The sequence below is a fragment of the Balaenoptera physalus genome (assembly GCF_965194825.1).
Source record: "Balaenoptera physalus genome assembly, chromosome: 15".
Classification (NCBI taxonomy): Eukaryota; Metazoa; Chordata; class Mammalia; order Artiodactyla; family Balaenopteridae; genus Balaenoptera; species Balaenoptera physalus.
In genome coordinates, this window is record NC_138894.1 from 57,885,595 (window position 1) to 57,897,696 (window position 12,102).

The window sequence follows — 12,102 nt, forward strand, 5'->3', positions numbered from 1 at the left end:
CCATACAATCCAGCAGTTGAGCTCCTTGATATTTACCCAAAGGAGCTGAAAACTTATGTCCACAAAAAACTGCACACAGATGTTTATAGCAGCTTTATTCATAATTGCCAAAATTTAGAAGCAACCAAGATGTCCTTCAATAGGTAAATGGGTAAGTAAACTGTGGTACATCTAGACAGTGGAATATTATTCAGCGCTAGAAAGAAATGAGCTCTCAACCTATGAAAAGACATGGAGGAAGTTTAACTGCATACTGCTAAGTGAAAGAAGCCAATCTGAAAAGGCTACATATCCTATGATTCCAACTATAATACGTTCTGGAAAAGGCAAAACTATGGAGACAGTAAAAAGATTGGTGGTTGGCAGGGTTTGGTGTTGGAGAAGGGCATTGATAGGCAGAGTGCAGAGGATTTTAAGGGCAGTGAAAAAACTCTCTATGATTCTATAATTATGGAGATATGTCATTATAAATTTGTCCAAACCCATAGAACGTACAACACCAGGAGTAAACCCCAAGGTAAACCATGGACTTTGGGTGATTACTATGTGTCAATGTAATTTCATCAACTGTAACAAATGTACCACTCTGGGGGATGTTGATAATGGGGGAGGCTATGCATATGCCAGGGCAGGAGGTATATGGGAAATCACTGTCACTTCCTCTCAATTTTGAAGTGAACCTAAAACTGCTCTAAAAACATAGTTTTTAAAAAAGGGAAAATATTCTTCCTGAAAAAATATGTACACACATTTATTTTCTATTTTCTTCTTGAATCAGTTTTGGTTTTGGGTCTTCCTAGGAATGCATCCATTTCATCTAAGTTATCTAATTTATGGGCATGCTGTTGCTCAAGTGTTTCTTTATAATTCTTTTAATTTCTGTAAGATTGGTAGCAATGTCCCTATTTTATTCCTGATATCAGTAATTTGTGTCTTCTCTCTCTCTATATTTTTTTTTTCTTGGTCAGTCAAGCTATAATTTGTCTGTTTTCTTGATCTTTTCAAAGAACCAACTTTTTATTTCATTACTTTTCTTTATTGGTTTTCTATTTTATTTATTTCCATTTTTATCTTTATTATTTCTTTTCTTCTGCTTCATTTGGATTTAGTTTTCTCTTCTTTTTCTAGTTTCTTAAGGGAGAAGATTAGGTTATTGATTTGAGATCTATCTTCATTTCTAAAATAGGCATTTAGCTATAAATTTTTCTCTTAGTACTGCTGTAGCTGCATCCCATAAGTTTTGGTACATTGAATTTTTGTTTTATGCATTTATTTACCTACTTTTCTTATAAATTTCACTTTTAAGAGTGTTTAGTTGATCAGACTCAAATTAATGAAACTGTAGGATATTCTATATTCAATCCACCCTGTAATGCCCTTTAGACAGTGTTCTACCCCACCATGATATTTTGGCTGTTCAGGCTCCCCTTGGGATTGGTTTGAATAGTGAGTGCTGTTTTACATATCCATTTGCTGCTTTAAATTGCTCTCAGGGCTTCAAAGGCCCTTCTGTTCACTGGTTCTCATGGCTATAGCCAGCTACTTCTTCAGAACTTAAAATACAGGCAAATCTCCCCTATACAAGAGCTTTAAAAACTTATTCTTTTATTTTACCCTTTTATTCTTTCAACAAAAATTTATAGAGCACCTGTCATAAGCCAAATATTGCACCAATCCCTAGAGACACAAAAGTCTTAAGACAGTTTTGGGGGCTTCCTTGGTGGCGCAGTGGTTAAGAATCTGCCTGCCAATGCAAGGGACATGGGTTCGAGCCCAGGCCTGGGAAGATCCCACATGTCGCGGAGCAACTAAGCCCGTGTGCCACAACTACTGAGCCTGAGCTCTAGAGCCCGCAAGCCACAACTATGAGCCCACGTGCCATAACTACTGAAGCCTGCGTGCGTAGAGCCCGTGCTCCACAACAAGAGAAGCCAGGACAATGAGAAGCCCACGCACCGCAACGAAGAGTAGTCCCCACTCACCGCAACTAGAGAAAGCCTGCGCACAGCAACGAAGACCCAACACAGCCAAAAATAAATACATAAATAAATAAATACATTTATATATTTAAAAAAAAGATGGTTTTGGGTTTGTGGTCCTGATGAACCTGTTTACTTCCGAACCGGATCTGACTTTATTGTTTAAACCTCAGTATAGTGCTCAAATATATGAGCACCAACATGTTGAAGACAGATTTTTTTTTTTTGAGGACAGATTTAACAATACTAGATAAGGCATATAACAAGTCAGTGGAAATGATCTTTGCCCCCTGTGTGTTTGCGATCTAAATTAACTTCACATTGACTTAATTATAGGGAAATCTGGTCACACTTTTAACTAGATTATGAATTGGTTAGTTATTTGAGTCTCAGTTTCCTCAACTGCAAAATGAGTCTTGTACTAGTTAACTTGTAAGCATCTTACAATTCTAATGGATTATATATAATTCTCCTATTGGAGTCCCCCAAGTGAATACCATTAATTAATTATGCAAAGATATATGTGCATTTACTATGTGCCAGGCACTAAGAGAGAAAACATGGTATCGACTGTCCTCATGAAACTCACTTAATGTGTCTGCTAATTGATTTATTATCTGACTAAAATGATAATAATAATAAAGATTTCTGTTCTTTAAGCCCACTCACCTGCGGTCAATTAATCTTCAACAAAGGAGGCAAGAATATACAATGGGAAAAGACAGTCTCTTCAGCAAGTGGTGTTGGGAAAGTTAGACAGCTGCACGTGAATCAAAGAAGTTAAAACACACACTCACAGCATACACAGAAATAAATTCCAAATGGCTTAAAAACTTAAATATAAGACATGACACCATAAAATTCCTAGAAGAGAATATAGGCAAAACATCCTCTGACATAAATTATACCAATGTTTTCTTAGATCAGTCTCCCAAGGCAATAGACATAAAAGCAAAAATAAACAAGTGGGACCTAATCAAACTTACAAGCTCTTGCACAGCAAAGGAAATCATAAACAAAACGAAAAGACAACATGCAGCCTGGGAGAAAATACTTGCAAATGATGTGACTGACAAGGGCTTAATTTCCAAAATATACAAACAGCTCATACAACTCAATAACAAAAAACACAAACAACCCAATCCAAAAATGGGCTGAAGACCTACATAGACATTTCTCCAAAGAAGACATACAGATGGCCAATAGGCACATGAAAAGATGCTCAACATCACTAATTATTAGAGAAATGCAAATCAAAACTACAATGAGGTACCACCTCATACCAATCAGAATGGCCACCATTAAAAAGCCTACAAAAAACAAATGCTGGAGAGGGTATGGAGAAAAGGGAACCCTCCTACACTGTTGGTGGGAATGAAAATTGGTGCAGTCACTATGGACAACAGTATGGAGGTTTCTCAAAAAAATAAAAAGAGAGTTGCCATATGATCCAGCAATCCCACTCCTGGGCATATATCTGGACAAAACTATAATTCGAGAAGATGTATGCACGCCTATGTTCATAGCAGCACTATTTACAATAACCAAGACATGGAAACAACCTAAAGGTCCATCGACAGATCAAGAAGATTAGGTATATATATATACAATGGAATATTACTCAGCCATAGAAAAGAATGGAATAGTGTCATTTGCAGCTACATGGATGGACCTAGAGATTATCATACTAAGTGAAGTAAGTCAAAAAGAGAAAGACAAATACCATATGATATCACTTATATGTGGAATCTAAAATACAACACAAATGAACTTATCTATGAAACAAAAACTGACTCACAGACATAGAGAACAGACTTGTGGTTGCCAAGGGTGTGTTGTGGGGAAGAGTTGGAGTGGGAGTTTGGGGTTAGCAGATGCAAACTATTACATATAGGATGGATAAACAACAAGGTCCTATTGCACAGCACAGGCAACTATATTCAATATCCTGTGATAAACCATAATGGAAAAGAATATATTGATATATATGTATAAACGAATCACTTTGCTATATAGCAGAAACTATAACATTGTAAATCACACAACATTGTAAATCAACTATACTTCAATTAAAAAAAAAGATTTCTTAAGGAAATCATTATACTGTATAACTGGAGGCAGAAAAAAATGGTAAACAATTAGGGCTCTCAAATTAACAAAAAATCAGTTTCATGAGAGAAATTCTAAAAGAATGTGCTTTTTGGGAAACAAACCGAACAGTCTGAACAAGATGATTCTGGAAATCCAGTTTGGAAACAATACTGCCAGACCACACCTGGGTCTGTCCAGCCCTGTGCTAAATTCTCTAGCAGAGTCAAGTGCAAAAGAGGAGGGACAATCTTGCAGAACTTTCTGACTGGTTGGAAAAATAAGATATACTTGCAAGGCCCCCTACCTGAGAACTCATACAACACCTTTGTGCAAATTGGGAAAAAGCACTACTCCAGGCAGACAAATTACAAAATGGCATCAGGGCGACAAATCAGATAAAGACATTTCTTGAGACTAACTGAACGAGGGTGTGTGCGGACACATGGAGCATAGGCTGATTTCAGCTCCACTCACCCCCTCCCCTAACTCTGTGTTGGGCACAGGCCATACACCTGTGTGACAGCCCAGCTTATGGGGAGCAAGAGAATAATGGGTCTAAAGACACCAAGGAGATAATCATGTGAGTTAAATCATGACCCTTGTGAAAAAGAGGTTTTAAAAATTACCAAATTTACCGGTCTTTTCAAACCAAGTAAGGTCCTTAGTCTAAATAGAAAGTTTCCTCTCATGGCCTTTAGAAAGATAGCTTAAAAAAAAAAAAAAAAAGCTGCATTATTCATATTAAGCCTTTTGTCTAGAGATTATTGCCATATCAGCAACAAGAAACCCTGACAGTGTGAGGGTTAAATGTTTGAAAATTCTCTTCCACTGAAGGCTGATCTTGTTGCCTAGTGACTGCTGCGTTGCTTGCTGCTGTCACTCACCTTTTCTCCAGAGAGTTATCCCACACTCTCATAAGGAAGGTTATGATTGGACAAAGGTGACATCATAGCACAGAGAGGAATGACATCTCTTTGTCAAGACAGCACCAATAAGATGACTCAAGAGTTGGTGGCCAAGTGTTTTGGTTCCTTTGTTTTGTTTCTTTAATATAGAGCTAACAAATTTGCTGAAACATTTTCTTCTTTTCTTGCCGAGCCAATTTTGCAGGTGTTAGTAGTGAATTTTTGCCCATAAAAATATTCCTTGACAGCATATGGATTATCTTCCCACCCATTTAATCAACACTATCCTTGCCAAAGCCTTTCCCCTCCCCAAGCACTTGGTCAGCACTTGAGAAGTTGAATAGATTACAGGCAGAAAATGACTACCCCAGAGCTCATTATCACACTACTGGGTGCAGAGTGGAATTTCATACAAGGCAGGTTCTTCTGGGTGCTTATCCGAGAAGTACCTAAAGTGGTTCCAAAGCATCAGTTTCCAGGACAGCACTGTAATAATCCTTCAGCACACATACATAAGGCATCAAAAAAGTTTTTAAAAATTTGATTAAAGTTGAAAGCACACCTACTTTTAAAATCAAGCAGCTGGAAAAATCTCACGCATTTTAGATAATAAACAAACATAAGCTCTTTGATTACTTTTAAAATTTACATCACACATGTTTGTCCTGCTTTGAAAATCAAGCCTGATAGTCTTTATTTTTTGTTTTGTTTGTTTATTTTTTGCCCTGACTTCAGCTACACGTGTACTCTTGAATATTTCAGCCATTGAAGACATTAGCTATGTGATTGGAGGGTCCGTTGCAGGTTCATTATGCCAGGCTGCTATATTAAATCATCTGTTGAATGTGCTCTTTTCTTGGTAAATATTCGGTGTACAGAATAGTCACAGCTGGTATAATTGGATAATTGCTTCCAATTAATGCTCTATTTCGAAAGCTGCAACTCCATATAAAGCTTAGAGTTAAGCTGTAACAAAGGAAACCCCCAAGGGGAAACAGAAGAGAGTGAGAATTCCTTTCTGCAATTCTACTGGAAAGCAATTAGAGAGAGAGAGTACTAATAAATTATATATGGTCCTGCTTTTACCTGCACTGGTAAAGAACCTGTAGTGTGTCAGCTGAAATGTGTAAATACACCACTGCCTCTCCAAAGAGCTGGCTGCAAGTGTTTGAATATTGCAATTTCTCATTTGAATAATCAACATTTTTCTTAAAGTGAATTCAAGCTGACCATACATTTCCTGGGCAGAATTCATATAAAAGAAGGGAGAGATAGTATTCACACAGAATCAAGTTACAAGGAAATACTTAGTCTCAGAATTATCATCAAACACTTATTTTCAGGAAAAACCAATTTCATTTGTAATACAATTTCCTTTAAGAATTCAGATTGGTGTGTAAGTGAAAGCAGAAAGTGGGTGGGAGTTCTTTTAAATGAAATCTTAATAGATGTGAGGGGCAAATTCTGCTGCAACATGGTTCTTGCTCATTTGACTAGAAAGATACCAAACATCTCGGTTCTTAAAGTGTTTGCTTGGTAACAGTGAATTAGGCTGTTGTAGAACTGACAGTGCTATAATTTGATCAAGATTCAGTTTTATATTTACTTTTACTCTACCTATTAAGAGATTTAATACTGTAAACAAGATCTTAAGGGAATGCTTGAATTACTTAATGAAACCTCTCAGATAGGCTAATTATAAAATTATTCCTCTCTATTCCCTTAATGCCATAAAAAACTTGGGTGGCTTAGATCCAATTATATTTAAAAGTAATAAAGATGTATTTTAATAGACTTTGCAGTAATGTAGCCTTATAATAATGAGAAGAGGTAAGATTTTTACCCTATGAAACAACTTGTTAATAAGATACAGTAATATATGTGCCAGTTTAGAGAAACACCACTACTATCTTAACTTCCTGGATTTACATACATTTCTCGGTTTTGGAGTTATTTTGGCTTGAAGGGTAACTGTAACAGGTGATAATGTAGAGGATGTCCTGTTTTGTCAGAAAGTATTTAATTAAGATTTTGGATTTAAGCTTTGCTATGGACAATCTCTAAATCTCAAGGTGTGGTAGCGATCCTTAGAAAAATATCAATAATTTGATTACATTACTCGCAGATCTTGGATTCTAAGTTCTTACTGTGGTGGCCACAGAACTCTGCAAGGCATGGCCCCTGGTACCTGAATACTTCACAGGCCTCAGCTCCTACCAGTCTTTCCTTTGCACTGGATGATCCAGGCAAATAGCATTCCTCTTGCTAATGCTGTAAAAACATCAAATAGCTGCAGCCTCTACTTTAGCCTTCACTGTTCCCTTCCTCTGGGTATTTGTGTATGTTGCTCCTGCACATCATTCTAATCCCTGCTCAGAGCCACCTAGGTAAGAGGTCTTCCCCATCTAAAACAGCAACTGTTGGGCGGCACCCCTCAGGCCTGCAAGCCCTGTACTTGCCTAGTTTCAAGATGGGAGAAAGAGCCTGGAGTCAGCAACAGAGACATCTATGGTTTAATGGATGGGGGAGCTTACCGTCTGAAACAAGGTCCTGGAGCAACACCCCACCGTGTGCAGCAGACAGCTGGCAGGACATGGCAGCAGTCTCCGCTCTTGGTGGGAGGGGGAGGTTACCAGTTATAGGGGAAATGACATCATGTTGGCTCATTGGTTACTAGGGAAACTAGCAGAGGGGGATGCCCCTCATCACCCCTTTGATTAGTTATCCCAGCGGAGACGGTCTGATCTAAAGTTAGAACAATCTCTAGCTGGGGCAGGGGAAAGTATGTAGGAAGGCCAGTCATGTGACTAGGATATAGGTGAAGAACACCTATATCCTTGAGCAGGGGATGTGCAGAGAGCAAGAGAACAGCCATCTTGGGTGGCCTGACCACACAGCAGCTGTCACCTCTCCTCTTCCTCCCCTGTTTTTCTTCATAGCACTATCACTTCCAGGATTTTATTTCAAATTTTTATTTTGCCAGTCTCCTCCCACTAGAATGTAAGCTCCATGAGGGCAGAGACTTTCATCTGTTTTGCTCACTGCAGAACCACGAGGGCCTCGGCAAAGATTTGTTGAATAAATGAATTAAACGCCAATCATTCTTCTTGTGCTCGGTTGGTCCTGTAAACTAGAGGCAGAAAAGCCGGGTAGTTAAAGCACAAATTTAGGAACCAGGCTTGGTTTTTTTTTAACCATTTACTAGATGGTGTAACTATTGGCAATTTAAGCTCCTTGAGTGTGGATTTCTTTGTCTATAAATAACATATACCTCATTAACCTCAAAGAGTTGATGTGAGGATTAAACGAAATAACAAACAATATCTAAATGCTTGGCTTAGTACTTGCCATGCCTGTCAAGTAGAAAACACTCATTAAGTAGTAGTTACAGCATTCCAGATAATACGCTTCATAGATGACTAAATCAGATTCAGGTAGTTCTTAATTTAATTAAAATTAAAAAACCATTGAACTCCCAGCAACTGATTTTCCACACCCACCCAACCCTTCTCAGAGAATATCTCTTTCTGTCCGATCCATCTCATACTTTGTATGGGAGCCATCCATCTGACTTGAAGTGTCTTTATTCAACTCTCAGCTCTGAAAGTAATAGAAGCCGTTGAATGTATTTCAGCTTCTCATCTGTTCCTTATTAACAAATTTTTATTAACTCCTTTACTCCGCAGTTCAAATAGGACAACTTATTTTTGGTTTGCTAAAATGAGTTTGAAGGTCAAGGAGCTTTTCTCCCCAATGTCTGTGTATGTGTTTTAGCTCTCACTCCACCCACCCTGCCCACACCTCTATCTTGGACTTCTTGCCTCCAGAACTGTGAGAAAATAAATGTTTGTTTCTTAAGCCGTCCAGTCAGTGGCAGTTTATTGTAGCAAACAGCCCTAATAGACTAGCACACCGGGCTATATAATAAGTGTATGTTTAACTTTATAAGAAACTGCCAAACTGTTTTTCAAAGTGTCTGTGCTACTTTATATTCCCACCAGCAACCATGAGATTTATAATTGTTTCACATTTTTAAATTCACTTGTATTGTCAATCCTTCTCATTTTAGACAGTCTATTGGAATGTGTAGTAGTATCTCATTGGGGTTTTAGTATGCATTTCTCTGATGACTAATGATGTTGAGCATCTTTCTGTGGTCTTATCTGCTATTCATATATATTTTTGGTTAACATTCTGTTCAAATCTTTACCTGTTTTTTACTCGATTTATGTCTCTTTAATATTGACTTGGAGTTTTTTTAATATTCTGAATACAATCCTTTGTCAGATATACATGTTGTGAATATTTTCTCCCAGTATGTTGTTTGCTCTTTCATTTTCTTAATGGTGTCTTTTGGAGAGCAAGAGTTTTTAATTTTGATGAGGATCAGTTTATAAATTTTTTTCTCTTATGGTTTGTGTTTCATGTGTTTTATCTAAGAAATCTTTGCTTGCTCTGAAGTCAAAAAGGTTTTCCTCTGTGTTTTCTTCTAAAAGTTTTACACTGTTAGCTTTAACATTTAGGTCAATGATATTGATTTTAAATAAATTTTCATGTATGGTGAGAGATAAGTCAAGATTCATCATTTTCCACATGTATATACAATTGTCCAGCACCATTTAAAAAAAAATTTATCCTTAGTCCTTTGAATTAACTTGGCACCTTTGTCAAAAATCAACTGCTCATATATGTGTGGATTTTCTTTCTGGACTATTCTGTTTCATTGAAATCTATATATTAAACCATATTGTGTTTATTATAACTTTATAGTGAAATTTGAAATCAGGTAGTATAAGCCATTCAACTCTTTTTAAAAAATGCTTTTGGTTATTCTAAGTCATTTGCATTTCCATATAAATTTTAGAATCAGCATGCCAATTTCCTCAAAAGAGCCTGCTAGATTTTGATTGGGACTGAATTGAATGTGTAGATAAATTTGGAGAGAATTGACATCTTAACAATATTTAAGTCTTTGGATCCATGAACACAGTGTATCTGTCCATTTATTTAGATGTTCTTAAGTTCTCTCAGCTAGGGTTTATAGTTTTCATTGCACAGGTCTTGCACATGTTTTGTTAAATTTTCTCCTTTGTATTTCATTTCTTGCATACTAATGTAAATAGTATTTTAAAAAATTTCATCTTCCAGAAGTTTGCTGCTACTATATTGGAGTACAATAGATTTTTATAAATCATTCGACCTAGTATCCTGTGGCCTTATTAAATTTATTAGTTCTAGTAGCCTTTTGTAGATTTCTTAGGATTTTTTTATATACACAATCATGTTGTCTGTAAATAAAGGTGACTTTATTTCTACCTTTCCAAGCTCTATGCACTCTAGTTATCCCACCCCACCCCTCCTTCCTCTATTTTATTTTTGGCCTTACCAAAGTGGCGAGGAGGCCCAGTAAAATATAGAAGTAATGAGAGGGGACACCCTTGGCTTATTCGTAATTAAAGGGGAAGTGGTCAGCCTCTCACCATTCGATACGATGTTTGCTGTAGATTTTTCAGAGATGCCTTTTATCAGGCAGAAGAATGTCAAGAACTGTGAAGGATGTGAGCTTTTACAGTACTTTCAAGCTAACAAGCTTACCTGCTACAGTTTCATGCATGCTGGCAGAAAACATGAGACTCTTGGGTCAGAGACAAAGAAATTTATTACTTACAGTACAGCAAGCAACATGAGATTCACAGTCACCTTGGGTCTCAGTTTTCCCATGGGGCTGTGCAGAGCAGCCCAGGTGGATGCTGCTTAGGAAACCCTAATATTTTATAAAGGCTGCAAGCAAATGTGTCTGACCTTTGCCCCAAAGGGAGCCATTCTCTTTATTATGCTGGACCGTTAACAAACCTGTCCTCTACTCTGAAGGGAGACACTATATCCATCTTCCACAGTCATTCACTATAAAAATATCCTTGAAAATATAGTCTGGAAGGAAAGATTGTCAGTGCCTCTGTTTGCAAGACATGGGAAAGTGTGAGACACCCTACTTCACCTCCATTAGGATGATTTAGGATTACTATTATGAGAGAGAGAGAGAGAGGGAGAAAGGAAGAAAAGAACAAGTGTTGGAGGGGATATGGAAAAACTGGACCATTTGAGCATTGCTGTGGGAATGTAAAAGGGTACAGCTGCTGTAGAAAACAGTATCCTGGTTCCACAAAAAAATTGAACACAGAATTATCATATCATCTGGTAATTCTACTTTCAGGTATATACCCCCCAAAATTGAAAGTAGGTATTTAAACAGATACTTGTGCACCAATGTTCACAGCAGCATTATGCATAAGACCCAACAGGTAGAAACAACTCAAATGTTCATCAACAGATGAACAGGTAAACAAAATATGGTATGCATTATGGTATGTATATACATTGTATGTATATTATATTATATATTATTTATGGTAAGTTTATAGTGATACAAGCCTACCTCAATAAACAAACAAAAAATCTCATATAACCTAAACTTACACCTAAAGGAACTAAAAAAAGAACAAACAAAACCCAAAGTTAGAAGAAAAGAAGTAATAAAGATCATAGCACAAATAAGTGAAATAGAGACTAAAAAACAACAGAAAAGATGAAGAAAACTAAGATCTGGTTCTTTGAAAAGATAAACAAAATAGATAAAATTTTAGCCAGACTTATCAAGAAAAAAAGAGAACAATGTCAAATAAATAAAATCAGAAATGAAAGGGAACTTACAACTGACACCACAGAAATATAAAGGATCATAAGAGATTACTATGAACAATTACACACCAATAAAATGGACAACCTAGAAGAAATGAACAGATTCCTAGAAATGTATAACCTCCCAAGACTGAATCTGGAAGAAATAGAAAATATGAACAGACTGATTATCACTAATGAAAGTGAGTCAGTAATTTAAACACTCCCAACAAGCAAACGTCCAGGATGTTTCAGATGGCTTCACAGGTGAATTCTACCAAATATTTAAAGGAGTTAACACCTATCCTTGTCAAACTATTCCAAAAAATTGGAGAGAAAGGAATGCTTCCAAACTCATTCTTTGAGGCCAACACACTCTGATGCCAAAACCAGACAAAGGTACTACAAAAAAAGAAAATTACAGGCCAACACAAGAACATAAATTCAAA